Raw genomic sequence first — 13,952 nt, 5'->3', positions numbered from 1 at the left:
TCCATAATAAATTTCCAGAGAGCAAAATTATCTACTGGAGTTTTATCAGGACCACAATTATTAAAATGCTTCTGGAGATCTTGATCCAAGCTGTTGATCCAAGCTCTTGTTTCCGAGTTGGCTCATTTACAATTCCTTGGCTAGGAAACCAAGGAGAAACAGTATGTACATGCTGCAAAAATTTTACAATCTGACTTTATTTTACTTTAAACCTCCACTTTGAATCATTAAAGCAAGCATCTGTGCAAACAGTTTTTGATTACTTAATTGTTGCTCCATTGTCCCCCCTTACTCAGCCAAAACTGTCCCGCCCCAGACTTCCTTACCTATTCCACAGCTGCCTTGTCTTTTCCAGGCCACACGCCTCGGTTCCTCTTGCCCTTAGTTCTGGCACCACTTAGAGTGCGTGCGGGCTGTCAAAGGAATGGGCTAAAAGGGAAGGTGAGGATCTTAAAGAGACAAATTAGTGGTTGAGAGGTCTGAGTGCTCGTGGACCAGCAGCCTCGATCTTTATTTCAGGAAGCCTTTTCTACATCTCTGTCAGGAACTTGGCAAGCATTGTCATCGATTGTAATGGCAAAAAGCATATTCCTAAGATCATACATTTCTTTGATCATAAAAAAATGCAATGGGGAACAACCTGATCACTCCTAAACCTTTTAATGATTAGCAGACCGTACAGCTACGTGTGTATCCTACTAATCTATTCACTGTCACTATATCACTGTCATCCCGTTGTTCATCGATTTGCTTGAGCGGGCACCAGTAAAGTCTCCATTCATCCAAGCCCTGAGATTTTAGTAGCCTCTCCTTGCTTGTCTTTCCCAATGATTGGAGGCTTTTTCGGGGTCAAGGGAATGAGACCTTTAACTATTACTGTATTTGGCATATCGATTATGCCACGGGGAGCTTGCCAGGCTCTTCCATGTGGGCGGCATACTCTTGGTGTTTGCCAGGCTCTCCGAGAGGAACGGAGACTGTATATCAGTGAATACAAGCAAGTTTGTTAAAACCTAACACGTGTGTTGCTTTAAGCACATCAGTGGGCTAGACTATAAGTGGTTGTGCAGCCACAAAGCGGCCTCGTGCTTCTGGGAGATTTGTTTTATATTGTCTCTGGATCTTGGCCCTTGATGGGATTACTAATCTATTAACACATCTATATCCTGTTAACTTCTCAGCAGGCTAAGGGTGGGAATGTATTAATCTCTATAGGCTTGGGTTGGCAATATAATAGCTTCTCTGCGTACTGGGGGTGGCAGTACAGGGAGCTACGCCAAGTGTTCTTGGCCCTCTGTGTGAGGCAGCTCCTAGGGCTATGTGAGCAGGCAGCTCCCTGCAACACGCCACCTGGAAATTTTATTTTCTGAAGAGCCTCTCAGCATTTCCTATAAAATACCTATTTTCTCACTTTAAAATGCATACATGAATAAGTCCAGCGATGGGCTTGGGAAGTAAAGCCGAAAAGGTCAACGTTCATGTAACCAATAAAGGCTGTTGGCAGGAAATGCTGGACGTGAGCTGGAATCCCTCCCCGAGGCGGGGATGAGGTCCACGAGGAATGGGAGGATGGAAGGATGGGAGGCTCTCCTGTGGCCCCAGAATAATCGTTCCTGAAAAGCTATTAAAGCCATCATCCTCCAGCAGGGATGAGTATTAAAGCAAATCACAAGCAGTCCTGTCGTTCTGTCCAAGGGCTCCCCAAGTGCCAAAGTAGTTAATGACAGCAGATTCAATTCCTACCCCTACTTATGGTCACACTCTCGGGCTCTTGAAATGGTTAGAACTTTTGCAGCAGTGTCTATACTGCTGTTGATGCTAAAGGCCTGTCTGTTTTCCCAAGCTCTCAGACTTATTCACAAGTGCATGCCCTATCTTAGTATTGAAGGTTCTCCTCCCTTAAAACCTTGCAGAAAATTTTATTTTTTGGGGGGGCTTGGTATTCTTTTAAAACACAAACACAATGAAAAACACAGTTTTCCAGGCTGGAAAGAGAGCCCTTTCCTTACAGGTTACTGACCAATGTGTAATTCACTCCCAGCACCACCTCTGGTTCCCCAAGCCCAATTAGGAGTCACCCCTGAATACAGAGCATTAAGTATCCCCTGACCACCACTAGGTTGGGACGAAGCCCCATTTCTCAAAAAGCTAAACAAACCAACCCCCTCAGTCTGCAGTGAGCAGGATGCTGGGAGGCACAGAGTAAAGAAGAATGTGTGAGCAGTAGTTGACTAAGATGATATTTCTCCACCTCGATTTCAGAAAACATTGGTGGAGGGACGGGAGTAATAGACCAGTGGGTAGGGCACTTGTTTTGCACACAAGTGACCTGAGTTTGATCCGTGACCCTACAATATAATCCCCTGAACCTTGCCAGTAGTGATCCACGAGCACAGAGCCAAGAGTAAGACCTGGATAGATATGGCCCCAAACTATTTTTTAAAAAATTAAGAGGGGCCAGAGAGACAGTGGAAAAGGTGGTTGTCTTCCATGCTGCTGACAGGGTTTGATCTCCGGCATCTCATATGGTCCCCGAGCATGGTCAGGTGTGACTCCTGAGTGCAGTCAGGAGAACCCCCTGAGCATTTCCAGGTGTGGCCCCCAAACCAAACATTGGTGCAGCCAGGTACTGCCCGAGGCTCTCCTGGGTCCAGTGGGCTTATCCCAGTCTCATGCACCCCACCTTCCATCCCACCTGAGATAGATCTGTGGCAGCAAGAACCCCAGTAGCAGTGGAAGAAGCACAGATCTCCCTCTACAATGAAGATACTCATAACCTTTAGATACTCCAAAATAATCATCTTTGGGGTCTGAAACAATAGTACAGTGGGTAGGGAATTTGCCTTGAAAACAACTGACCCAGGTTCGATTCCTACATCCCATATGGTCCCCCAAGCACTACCAGAAGTAATTCCTGGGTGTGAGCCAGAAGTATCCCCTGTGCATCACCGGGTGTGACCCAAAAAGAAAAGTAATCATCTTGATATATCACCCGTGCACTTGTAAGCCAGGAAAAGTTAAATACATGAGTGAGGAAAATGAGCAGTGAGCCAGATTTGATCACGTACCTAAAGGAGCACAACATCAATGCTGACACTTTGGACATATGAAATGAGTGTGTTGCAAGGAGCCTGGGGCCAGCACATTCTGCGGGTCAGTGTGCTGAGTGAACTGCCCGTCACTTCCTTGTCAGGGCTCTCAGTTTGTGGATGCGGAATAAGAGATAGCTGTTCTCTAGACAGCCAGTGCTCAAGTGCTCAAGCTCACACATCCAAGTCCATGAGCTGGGGTTGAACTTCAAAGCCTCCCAACTCTCACCATGCCCTGCAGGGAAGGATAAGTTGGGGCTGCCATCAAAGGTCACACAGGCTGCAGAGATTGCCTTCACTGGCTGAGCACAGAGTTTGCATGCTGGAGGCCAGGGTTCGAGCCACAACACTTCATGGTCCCAGAAGCACTGCCAGGAGTGACCATTTCCCAACCACAGACCTGAGAGTGATCTCTACATCCCACCCGGAAAAAGAAGGAGCCAAAGTACTGATGTTTTATTCGTAATTCGTTTATATGTCAGGGAGGTTATTGTGGGTCTCTTCTCCTGACTAATTTCATCTGTTCTGATAATCTCCAGATCTATCCACATAGCAGCAGATTACATGCTATCATCTTTTCTTAGAGCTGAGTAGTATTCCATTCTAGATGTACCTTTAAAGATAGAGACAGCTTCTTTAACCAGTCCTCTATTCTTGGACATTTGGGTCGGCTCTAGATTTTGGCCATTGTGAATAGTGCTGCAAAGACCAGAAGGGTGCAAATGTCTTGGGTCTTTGGGACAGATGCCAAACAGTTGACTATAAAACATCGCGGTGGGCTTTCAGGGCGGCTCCTGTTATAAGGAGTAGGGAAAACACGTTTTCCTGAGAGCCCCCTGGGCAGGAAGGTGCTTGAGCTCTGTTGGTCCCCAGCGCCAACGGCCTGGGAAAGCAAAGACGGGCGGCTTCACAAGTGGGCAAGCTTCACTCACAGAAGCCCAGACGGACGATCCTTACACAGAAGGTGGCCGGCAAGGGAAGGTAGCCAGTAGGATCTAGTGCCTAAGACACCTGCGACAGTGGCAAGCCCCACTAGGGGGAAGGTCTTCAGGCTCCTCCGGGATCTGGGGCGAAGCCCCTAATGACTGGCCCCGCCCTCAACCTCCTCGGGGCCCCGCGATTGGGCCGTCGCGTGGGGGCGTGGCCCGACGTCCAGACGACGTGCTTGCGTCATCGCCGCGGGCGCTGCTTCCAGTTGTCTGAGGCTGCGAGGCGGCCACCGCGTCTGGAGCGAAGCTGAGGGGCTGCCCCGGCCCTGAGCGCCCGTCACCGCCTCCCGGCTCCCTGTGGAGAGTGACGGCTGAGGGGGCGAGCAGAGGGGAAGCGTCGCGGCTGCGGGGAACCCCCGCGGAGCCCCCCGGGCGCCCGCCCCGAGCCCGGCGTCTGCCAGCCCCTTCCCCACCCGAGCCCGCGAGCCCGCGAGCCCGACCCCGGCCCGCCGCCGCCCCGCGACCCCGGGGGCCGCCCTCGCCGCTCTGCCCCTCGCGGGCTCGGCTCCCTTAGCCCAGTTTCCCTCAGCTCCCTGCAGTGCACCCCGAGGCCCGCCCGGGGACCCGGGTTCGATCCCCCGCGGCATCGCGTATGGGATTCCTGAGTGTGGAGCGCAGGACTGAGCCCTGAGCACTGTCGGGTGTCTACCCCAAAAAAGCCAAAAACCAGGGGCCCCTCCTCCAAGCCCCCCCTCCACCTCCGCTGGCCCCACGTTCACCAGCACAGCCAAGGCGAGTGGCCGGTGGAGCCCAGCGCTTTCGTGACAACCTGGACCAGCCCTTAAATGTGCCCGAGCTCAGCGCCTCACTCCATGTCCTTCCCGTCCTCCCTGGCCCCCGTCTCCGCTTCCTCATCTGTCTCATGACAAACCCAGCAAGGTCCTTGCACCTCTGCCCGCGGCCTCAGCTTGCACCCATGGCCCCTTGGCCCAGTCCCCATGCGGTCTGAGAAAGTTCAAGCCCTCTGCTAACCCCCCTCACTGCCCCACAGCAGCCAAATACAGACGCTTGCGCACAACCTGGCAGTTAGGGGGAGGCTAGACTTGCCCCCGAGGGGTCTCCTGGGGTCAGCTAGCTTGGGGGACAGCCTGGCAGTTAAGGGGACTGGCTGGACTGACCCCCGAGAGGCTCCACTGGTCAGCTAGCATGGGGGGCCGCCCCTGTTGCGTAGCCAGTTTCTCCTCACCTTCTGTTCCCCTGGGCTTCCTGGGGTTTGTGTGTCTGGCACTGATGCTGGACTCCCTGTGCTGGCCACCCGCCTGGTAGGCAGCAGCCAAATCCCTGAAGGTGAGTGCTGGTGCCTCAGTCGCTCACTCCACTGCAGCTGCAGGACCCAGCCCTTCCATTCACAGTGCTGGCCTGGGGAAGTGGAGATGCCACTGTGTGGTGGCAGAATGGTGTGTGAGTTGTCCTGCACATGTTAAGGCTCCTCACCTTGTGCTCCCCCAGCCAGAGCTGTTTGCTGGTCAGCCCCAACAACCACCCGGGCCTGTCAAGTTTGTTTCTTCTTTCTGCAGGTGCCAGGTCATTGAGCTTTGACCATTTGGGACACTCCTGAACCCAAGGAACTATGACCTCAGAGCAGCACACACACTTGCCCCATGCACGGTGGGTGCACATTCCCTCCACATTCTCTTGACCGGGCAGCAGACTTGGTTATTTCACGGTTGTTGATAAGGACCCTAAGGAGAACCCATAGTCTCTGTGCAGCTTCTCCGAGTCTCATTCCTTTGAGACTCCTTCAAGTGCCTCCAGGATCCCCCTGCTTAAGGTGCCAGAAATCGGACTGGTTTTCACCTTCTGCAGCTGGGTTTAATGGGAGGAGCTCTCCTCTTCACTTCCCTTTCTCAGTGACTGGAGACACCTGCCCCAGGCCTCTGTTGGTTTGTGTGGTGCTGGGGATCAAACCCGTGTTCTGTGGGCAAGGCCTGTTCTCCACCATGAGCTATCTTTGACTTGCCCTTGTTTTTATGTTATTCATCACTTCATTCAGCAAGTGTTTTCCCAAAAGCACTATTCGGGGCCCTGGAGGTGCACTGGTGGATAAACTTGTGGGGCGGGGAAGTTCCTGTTTTTATTCAGAGTCCTAGGGAACATGAGAGAAGAGTGTGAGGGGAAAAGGGTGTTCTTGGCTGGATGGAAGGAAAGAACGTTTTCACCTGGTGTCCCCCAGCAACCTATCCTTGCCTCCTGTATCCCAAGCTTAGTCTGGGAATCATACAGTGGAAGTTTCTCTCTCTACACTTGGTTCCTTCAAAGGCTCAGTTCCCATTCTCTCTCTCTCTCTCTCTCTCTCTCTCTCTCCCTCTCCCTTGCACACACACACACAGACCTTCCCCTCTCTCTCTCCCCACCTCTCCCACCCACCCCCATTCTGCCCCTCACAAGACACTAGTCCAGAAATCCAGCTTGGCTCAGTGCAAGACAGTGCCATTTACTCATTGAGCACTTGTGGCTGAAAAGTCAGCTGCCCTTCTGAGTCAGAAGATAACCTTGTCACGCTTCTTCCAACAGCAAAATTTGCCATGCTTCCCCAGCTGCAGAACACGATTCATCAGGTGGCACCGCCACTGCATGACTGAGAGTCAGTCTATTGCTCCACGCGGCCCAGTACAGGACTGGGGTCAGGCCCCAGAGAGCTGGCCAGCAGGGATGGCTGAGAAGTCTCTCAGGAGCACAGATTGCTTTTTACTCCTGGATGAAGTGTTTTGAAGGCAGGAAAGTCAGCCCCTGCATTTCTTCTTTCAATGTAAGCCTCTTCTAAAGCATTCTTCTCTTTTTGTTCTTTGATCTCAGCAGGGTGGGTGGGGGAGAGTGAAAATGGAAATTGGAGAAGTAAAATTGGAAGTGTATAGAGAAGGTAAAAGAATATAAAGAGGAAAATGAAAACTGAAAACCCAAACAACCAGGGCAGTTCCTTCCTAGCTGTGTGCTGGGACGTGGGAGCTGACTGGAGCCGCTGCCCCTTCAGCACTGTGGTTTCTCCATGAGTTTAGGTCTTCTCCAACCAACTGGAGCATCTGCCTATCTCCTAAAAGTCTCATTAATAAGTTGCCTTTAATGCTTTTATTTTAATACCCGTGACAGTGGTTTGGTGAGAAGTGTAGGGTTGGGGTGAGGAGACCAGAGAATTCTGTGCCTTCTCTGGGCCCATTCCTACTGAACCTCAGTTTTCTCTGTGAAAGTGGACAACAATTGTTCTGCCTCAGAGCCCAAAACACTCATACTTGGGAAAATCAGGAAACAGTAAATGTACAAAGACAGTAACTGCCTCAGTGGCCACCCACATGGGTGACTAGGATATAGGTTTTGACCCTGTGGTGCCCAGAGCCATCAAGAAGCCCTAGGGCAGCAGGCTCACTGGAAATCTTTCAGGGGACCTCCCTGAGCCCCCACAGCACTGATATTTCCCTTTGATCCCCAGTCATATGCTCTAAAGGAGTAAGGAGACCTCAGGAACCGCTGCTGCTCAACTATCCCTCGGCCTGGCCTCCCCTCTCACATGATGTCCATTCCTTCCCATGTAGTCGAAAGACTACCTCCTTCTGGCCCTTGCAAGGGGACCTGTTGGTGGCTGTGGGCCTGGGCTCTCCCGGCCTCTCCATGGGCCCTGCATTCCCTGGGAGAGGCAGGGTGTGAGAACAATGTTTGGATTGTCTGGAAACCAAATTCTGAGGTGTCTTTCTGGGAGAAGCTGAGCTTGCTTTCTCTCCTTGCTGATGTTCCATTATTCTGAGAACTTCCTTCCAGCAAAGAACTTCGAGCTTTAGTTGTGTCTTCTCTCCTCCTGGCCACTGGGACGTCTGTCCCATAGGCTGGTTCTCCTCGGAAGGCTGTTCCCTATGCCACCTTCCCAGTGCTCCTCAGAGGTTGGGCAGAGCCACTGGCTGGCTTTGTATCCTGACAAGGACTGAGTCTTTAGGCAGTAGGCTTCTGGTGCATATGTGCCTTCGTTGTCTCTTCCTACCCTACCTCGTAGAAGTTCAGCTGAAGAAAGCATTGCATCTTTGTTTTGTTTTTGTTTTGGGGCCATACTTAGTGGTGCTCAGGGCTTACTGAGCTTACTCCTGGCTTTTCATTCAGGGATCACCTGGCAGCCTGAAGCTCATCGAAGGTACCAGTTGTCAAACCCAGGCCGGTTGCTTATAAGACAAGCACTACACTCTACATTATCACTCTGACCCCTGATTGGACCTTCTATATAATATAGTAATACTATCTAATGTAGAAAGAAAATTTTAAGTTGAATTTCCATAAAGATTTAAAATCCTTTATTTATGGGGGGGAAGGAGGTGGGGCATTGGGCACCAGCACTGCTCAGGGTTCACTCCTGGCTCTGTGCCCAATAAATATTCCTTGCAGTCTTTGGGAGCCCATATGTGGTACTAGCAAATAGAATTGGAGTCAGCCACGTGGGAGACAAGTGGCATAACCCACATACTGTGTCTCTGGCCCAACATTAAAAACTTTAAAGGGCCTAATAGCCAGAATATATAAAGGCCTTTTATACTTCCGCAATAAAAAGCAGATCCAGTTAAAAATAAAGGATTTAAAGACATGTTTCTCAAGGTAATATATTAAAATAGTCAATAACTACATATATGGCATGACATGTACTCATCTGAAATACATAGGTGAGTGGTTTTTAATTTATTCACAGAACTGTGCCACCCACTGTTGCCACAATCTAATTTTAGAATATTCGCACCCCCGTGAAAGAAGTACTGTAGCACCCAGTAGCAGTTCTTCCTGTTCCCCTTTCTCTGAGTCTCTGGCAGCCATGCAGATGTTTTCTATTTCTATAGATATTCCAGTTCTGGACATCTCTTGTAAATTAATTGATACATCATGGAACCATTTGTGATGCTCTTCATGCTTAGCCCAGAGGTGCTAGCAGGGCATCATGGCAACATTTTGGTGATTTCAGACCATCAGAACAGCATGCCGAGGGGGCCATATGGTGCCGTCACTACTTAAACTGTCTCCCCTGCCCTACTTCAAGTTTGCTTATTCTTGATTTTCAGGCCACATTCAGCAGTGCTCAAATTTCAGAAGCTACTCATAAGACTTGCGGTGCTCAGAGTTCATGCAGTACTGGGGATCAAACCTAAGTCCCCCACATGCAAAGGCCTTGAGCCATCACCTCTGCCCCACTTAATTTCTTCTTTCAGCAAATACTTACTGAGCACTTCCATGTACCAGGAACTGTACCAGATGAGGGGGACAGAAAAGTACATTTAAAAATCCAGCCATGGGGCTGGATCAATAGCTCAGCGGGTAGGGCAATTGCTTTGCACATGGCCAACCTGGGTTCAATTCCCAGCATTCCACCTGGTCCCCTGAGCACCACCAGGAGTAATTCCTGAGTGCAGGACTAGGAGTAACCCCGGTGTATCACCAGGTGTGACCCCAAAATGCAAACAAACAAACAAACAAAAAATCCAGCCTTGTCCTCAGTGTAGTAATCTCAGTGCTATAGATGAGGAAATTTATTTCCATCTGATAGAAATTGGGACTCAGGAACCTGAAGTGTCTAGATGTTCCAACTGGTGACAGGCACAGAGCCGGACTAAATTCAGGCCTCTGCAGTCTCATGTCTTTCTCTCTCTTGGGTGGGAGTGAGGCTTCCAGCTGTGCTGCTCTCCACCAGCGGTGCGCCGGAGTTCCTACATGCGGTGTAGAGGATTGATTGCCAGGCCCTGTATATGCCAGGTATCATGTGCTCAGCCCTTTGAGCATCTCCAACGCCCTAGAATCCTTTCCTGTATTTTGTTTGGGGGCCACATCTGGTGTGTGCTCAGGGGTGTGTGCAGGATCCCTGGCTGGTACTCAGGGATCACTCTGCAGGGCTCAGGGAACCATATGCAGGGCAAGGGCCAGCCCTGCTCTACTACTGATCAGGTCCCTAGACTCTTTCTTACCATAGAAAGAAATGCCTGTCTTTCCTTTGTTTTCTGGCTCTAACACAGCACTTTTCCCTCTTACTGATGCTCTGCATTCTTGGTCTTGCATCAGGTGGGAAGCTCAGCCCTGTCTAGAGGCATTCCCCAGGCTCCGGAGCAGTCCCTCTGAGCCTCTTGAATCTGTGCAAAAGCCTCCCTCCAGAAACTGGAGAAGTTGTCAGTTATTTTTTCTTCCTCTAGTCATTATTCCCCTTTCTCTCTTTCCTCTCCATTTGCTACTCCTATAATAATCCATTTGCTGTTGTTCATCAATAATCTTATTTTATCTTCTATTTGCTTACCTCTTTTCTTTTGCAACATCATTTTCACGGTTGGTTAGCATTTTGTCTTCACTGTCACTGATATGGTTCTCTGCATGCAGAATTCTGTTTTTGTGGTGTGCTATCCTTGCATTCTTTACCTCCTTTAATTCCATTTGTGTGGACTCTTTAATAACACGTATCAATTCTTCCTTGATCTGATTGAGTTTCTCTTCCCCTTGCTTTATTTCTATTGCCATTTCATAAAGTGTTGATTTGAGGGTCTTTTTGATGAGGCTCAAAATTTGAATTGAGCATGAGAATTTGCCTGGACTTCTCTCTCTTTCTGCCATTGCAGATGATTTTTTTTTTGTATCCCCACCTCCTTAGAGCTTTGTGGATGCTGCAGGTGAGCTTTAGAATTCTGTTTATCTGAATATTGACCTTATTCGTCATTAAACTGATCTAATTAATTATTTCCAGGGCTACCACTTGTGATCTGTTGTTTTCTAACTAGTTCCATGATCTTGAGATGACATTTCAGTTGACAGGCAAGTGTAGGTCTAGTTACTCCCATTTAGAAACCAGGGTTATTGTGGAAGGATTGTGGGAGAGAATTATGAAAATGCTGTAAGTGGTGTTGAAGGAGTAGAGTTGTTGCAAGGATGCTGATATGCCCACGTGTTGGGGGTTATTAGTGCAGCCACTGGGTCCACTTGGGACTGCTTGGGTTTAGAGACAGGGTCAGCTTAGGGAAGTCCAAAGGGATGGTATCGAGGCACAGGCTAGTGGTAGTGGGTCCCACAGTCCAGGTGTGGGAGGAAGGGCTGTCTCAAGGCAGGCTGAAAGGAGATGGGGTGGGTAAGCAGTAGTGCTTCACCATATGGCTCCACAGATCTTTAGACCTACATATTATTTTCACTACCTATAGAGGAATTTATTTATAAATTCTCTCAAATATGCTTACAGTTTTGAATTTCTAGGAGGAAAAGACCTTAGAGAGTTCTTTGTATAACAAAAGCATCCTTCAAAAATGAAAGAGAAATTCAAAGAGCACTGAAAAAAATTTTATCTAGCAGGTCTGCCCTACAACTAAAACCAAATTCACTGTCACTCTCACTGTCATCCCATTGCTCATCAATTTGCTCAAGCAGGCACCAGTAACGTCTCCATTTTGAGACTTGTTGTTACTGTTTTTGGCATATCGAATATGCCACGGGTAGCTGGCCAGGCTCTGCCATGCGGGCGAGATACTCTCGGTAGCTTGCCGGGCTCTACAGAGGGGCGGAGGAATCGAACCCGGGTCAGCCACATGCAAGGCAAATGCCCTACCTACCACTGTGCTAGGTATTAAACAAGTATTTCTCAATCAGGGACCATAAGATATTTTAGGGGGTCACAGATAAAAAGTCACATAACTGGGGAGCCAGAGCATGAGACCAGGAAGCTAATTGGTAGAATGGGGTGGGAGGGAGACACAGGAAGGAAACAAGGTCAAAAGCCGTCATGATCAGAAAAAGGTCAAGACACAGTGCACTGGCTGGACACTAACTCACATTTTCATGAAGAAACATAGATGAGTAGACAATTACTATATACATAGGCGTATATAAAAATTCTATCAATGTGTTTTTTATAACTTTTCTCTAATCTCATAATAAAATAGTTACATGCTCACTAACTATAAAACCATGTTGATGGGTTATACTGTTTAAAGATGAAATATGTAAGGTAAAAAGTAAAATGAGAAAATTAAACAATAGTATTTTTTAAACTTTGTAAAACTTTTTTAAAACCTTTTTTATTTTATTTTTTTTTCTTTAACTTACTTTATTATTTTCACATTCTTTACATTTGTGCTTACAAGTGGCAAGCAGAATTCTATTGGATTATATATATATTTTTTTTTTACAGTTACAGATTTATACATTTTTGTGCTCATGTTTCTCCTTTACAAAGTTTGATAACCCATCCCTTCACCAGTGCCCATTCTCCACCACCAGTAAACCCAACATCCCACCCCCCCTTCCCAGTCCCGTCTCCCCCCACCCCACACTGCCACTATGGCAGGGTATTCCCTTTTGTTCTCTCTCTCTGATTAGGTGTTGTGGTTTGCAATAAAGGTCTTGAGTGGCCATTGTGTTCAGTCTCTAGTCTATATTTGGCCCGCATCATCTTTCCCCCACATGACCAACAACCACATTTTACTTGCTGTTCCCTTCTCTGAGTTGCCCAGAATGAGAGAACAGCCTCCAAGCCATGGTGACAACCTCCTGGTACTTATTTCTACTATTCTTGGGTGTTCGTCTTATAGTCTATTATTCTATATTCCACAGATGAGTGCAATCTTTCTATGTCTGTCTCTCTCTTTCTGACTCATTTCACTTAGCATGATACTTTCCATGTTGATCCACTTATATGCAAACGTCATGACCTCATTTTTTCTAACAGCTGCATAGTATTCCATTGTATAGATGTACCAGAGTTTCTTCAACCAGTCATCTGTTCTAGGGCACTCGGGTTTTTTCCGGATTCTGCCTATTGTAAACAGTGCTGCGGTGAACATATAAGTGCATATGTCACTTCGACTATACTTTTTGGCTTTTCTGGGATATATTCCCAGCAGTGGTATTGCTGGGTCAAATGGGAGCTCAACCTCAAGTTTTTTGAGAATCGTCCATACTGTTTTCCAAAAGGGCTGAACTAGCCGGCATTCCCACCAGCAGTGTAGAAGGGTCCCTTTCTCCCCACATCCTCTCCAACAGCGGTTGCTTTTGTTCTTTTGGATGTGTGCTAGCCTCTGTGGTGTGAGGTGGTATCTCAAGGTTGTTTTGATCTGCATCTCTCTGATGATTAGTGATGTAGAGCACATTTTCATGTGTCTTTTGGCCATTCGTATCTCTTCCTTGGTAAAGTTTCTGTTCATTTCTTCGCCCCATTTTTTGATGGGGTTGGATGTTTTCTTCTTGTAAAGTTCAACCAGTGCTTTATATACCCTTGATATCAACCCCTTATCTGATGGGTATTGTGTAAATATCCTTTCCCATTCTGTAGATAGTCTTTGTATTCTGGTCGCTGTTTCTTTTGCGGTGCAGAAGCTTTTTAGTTTAATGTAGTCCCATTTGTTGATCTCTGTTTTTACTAGATTGCTTAGTTCCGTGTCATCTTTGAAGATGCCTTTATCTTCAATATCCTGGAGGGTTTTGCCTACCTTGTCTTCATTGTACCTTATGGTTTGTGGTCTGATGTTGAGGTCTTTAATCCATTTTGATCTGACTTTTGTGCATGGTGACAGATCGAGTTCTAAGCCCATTTTTTTGCATGTGGTTGTCCAGTTGTGCCAGCACCATTTGCTAAAGAGACTTTCCTTGCTCCACTTCACATCTCTTGCACCTTTATCAAAGATTAGATGATCATACATTTGAGGTTGTGTGTGGGGATATTCCACCCTGTTCCATTGGTCTGCAGTTCTGCTTTTGTTCCAGTACCATGCTGTTTTAATTGTTACCGCTTTGTAGTAGAGTTTAAGGTTGGGAAGGGTGATGCCTCCCATCATCTTTTTCCCAAGAATTGTTTTAGCTATCCGTGGGCGTTTATTGTTCCATATAAATTTCAGGATTGCTTGCTCCGTTTCTTTGAAGAATGCCATGGGTATCCCTATAGGGATTGCGT

The 13,952-nt window shown here is 47.9% G+C and overlaps 1 long non-coding RNA gene across 1 annotated transcript in view; it reads left to right on the top strand.

Annotated features, from left to right (window-relative positions):
* Positions 1-5,182: 5,182 nt before the first annotated feature.
* LOC129406527 (uncharacterized) overlaps positions 5,183-13,952 on the top strand; it is a 32,588-nt gene continuing 23,818 nt past the window's right edge. Inside the window, exons 1-2 of the long non-coding RNA XR_008631071.1 lie at positions 5,183-5,686; positions 6,593-6,827. This is a non-coding gene — a long non-coding RNA (uncharacterized LOC129406527). The remainder of the gene's footprint in view (positions 5,687-6,592; positions 6,828-13,952) is intronic.

Source organism: Sorex araneus, chromosome 7 (assembly GCF_027595985.1).
Source record: "Sorex araneus isolate mSorAra2 chromosome 7, mSorAra2.pri, whole genome shotgun sequence".
In the NCBI taxonomy this organism is placed as follows: domain Eukaryota; kingdom Metazoa; phylum Chordata; class Mammalia; order Eulipotyphla; family Soricidae; genus Sorex; species Sorex araneus.
Note: the sequence above shows the minus strand (reverse complement) of the source record. Positions and strands in the feature narration are given on the sequence as shown.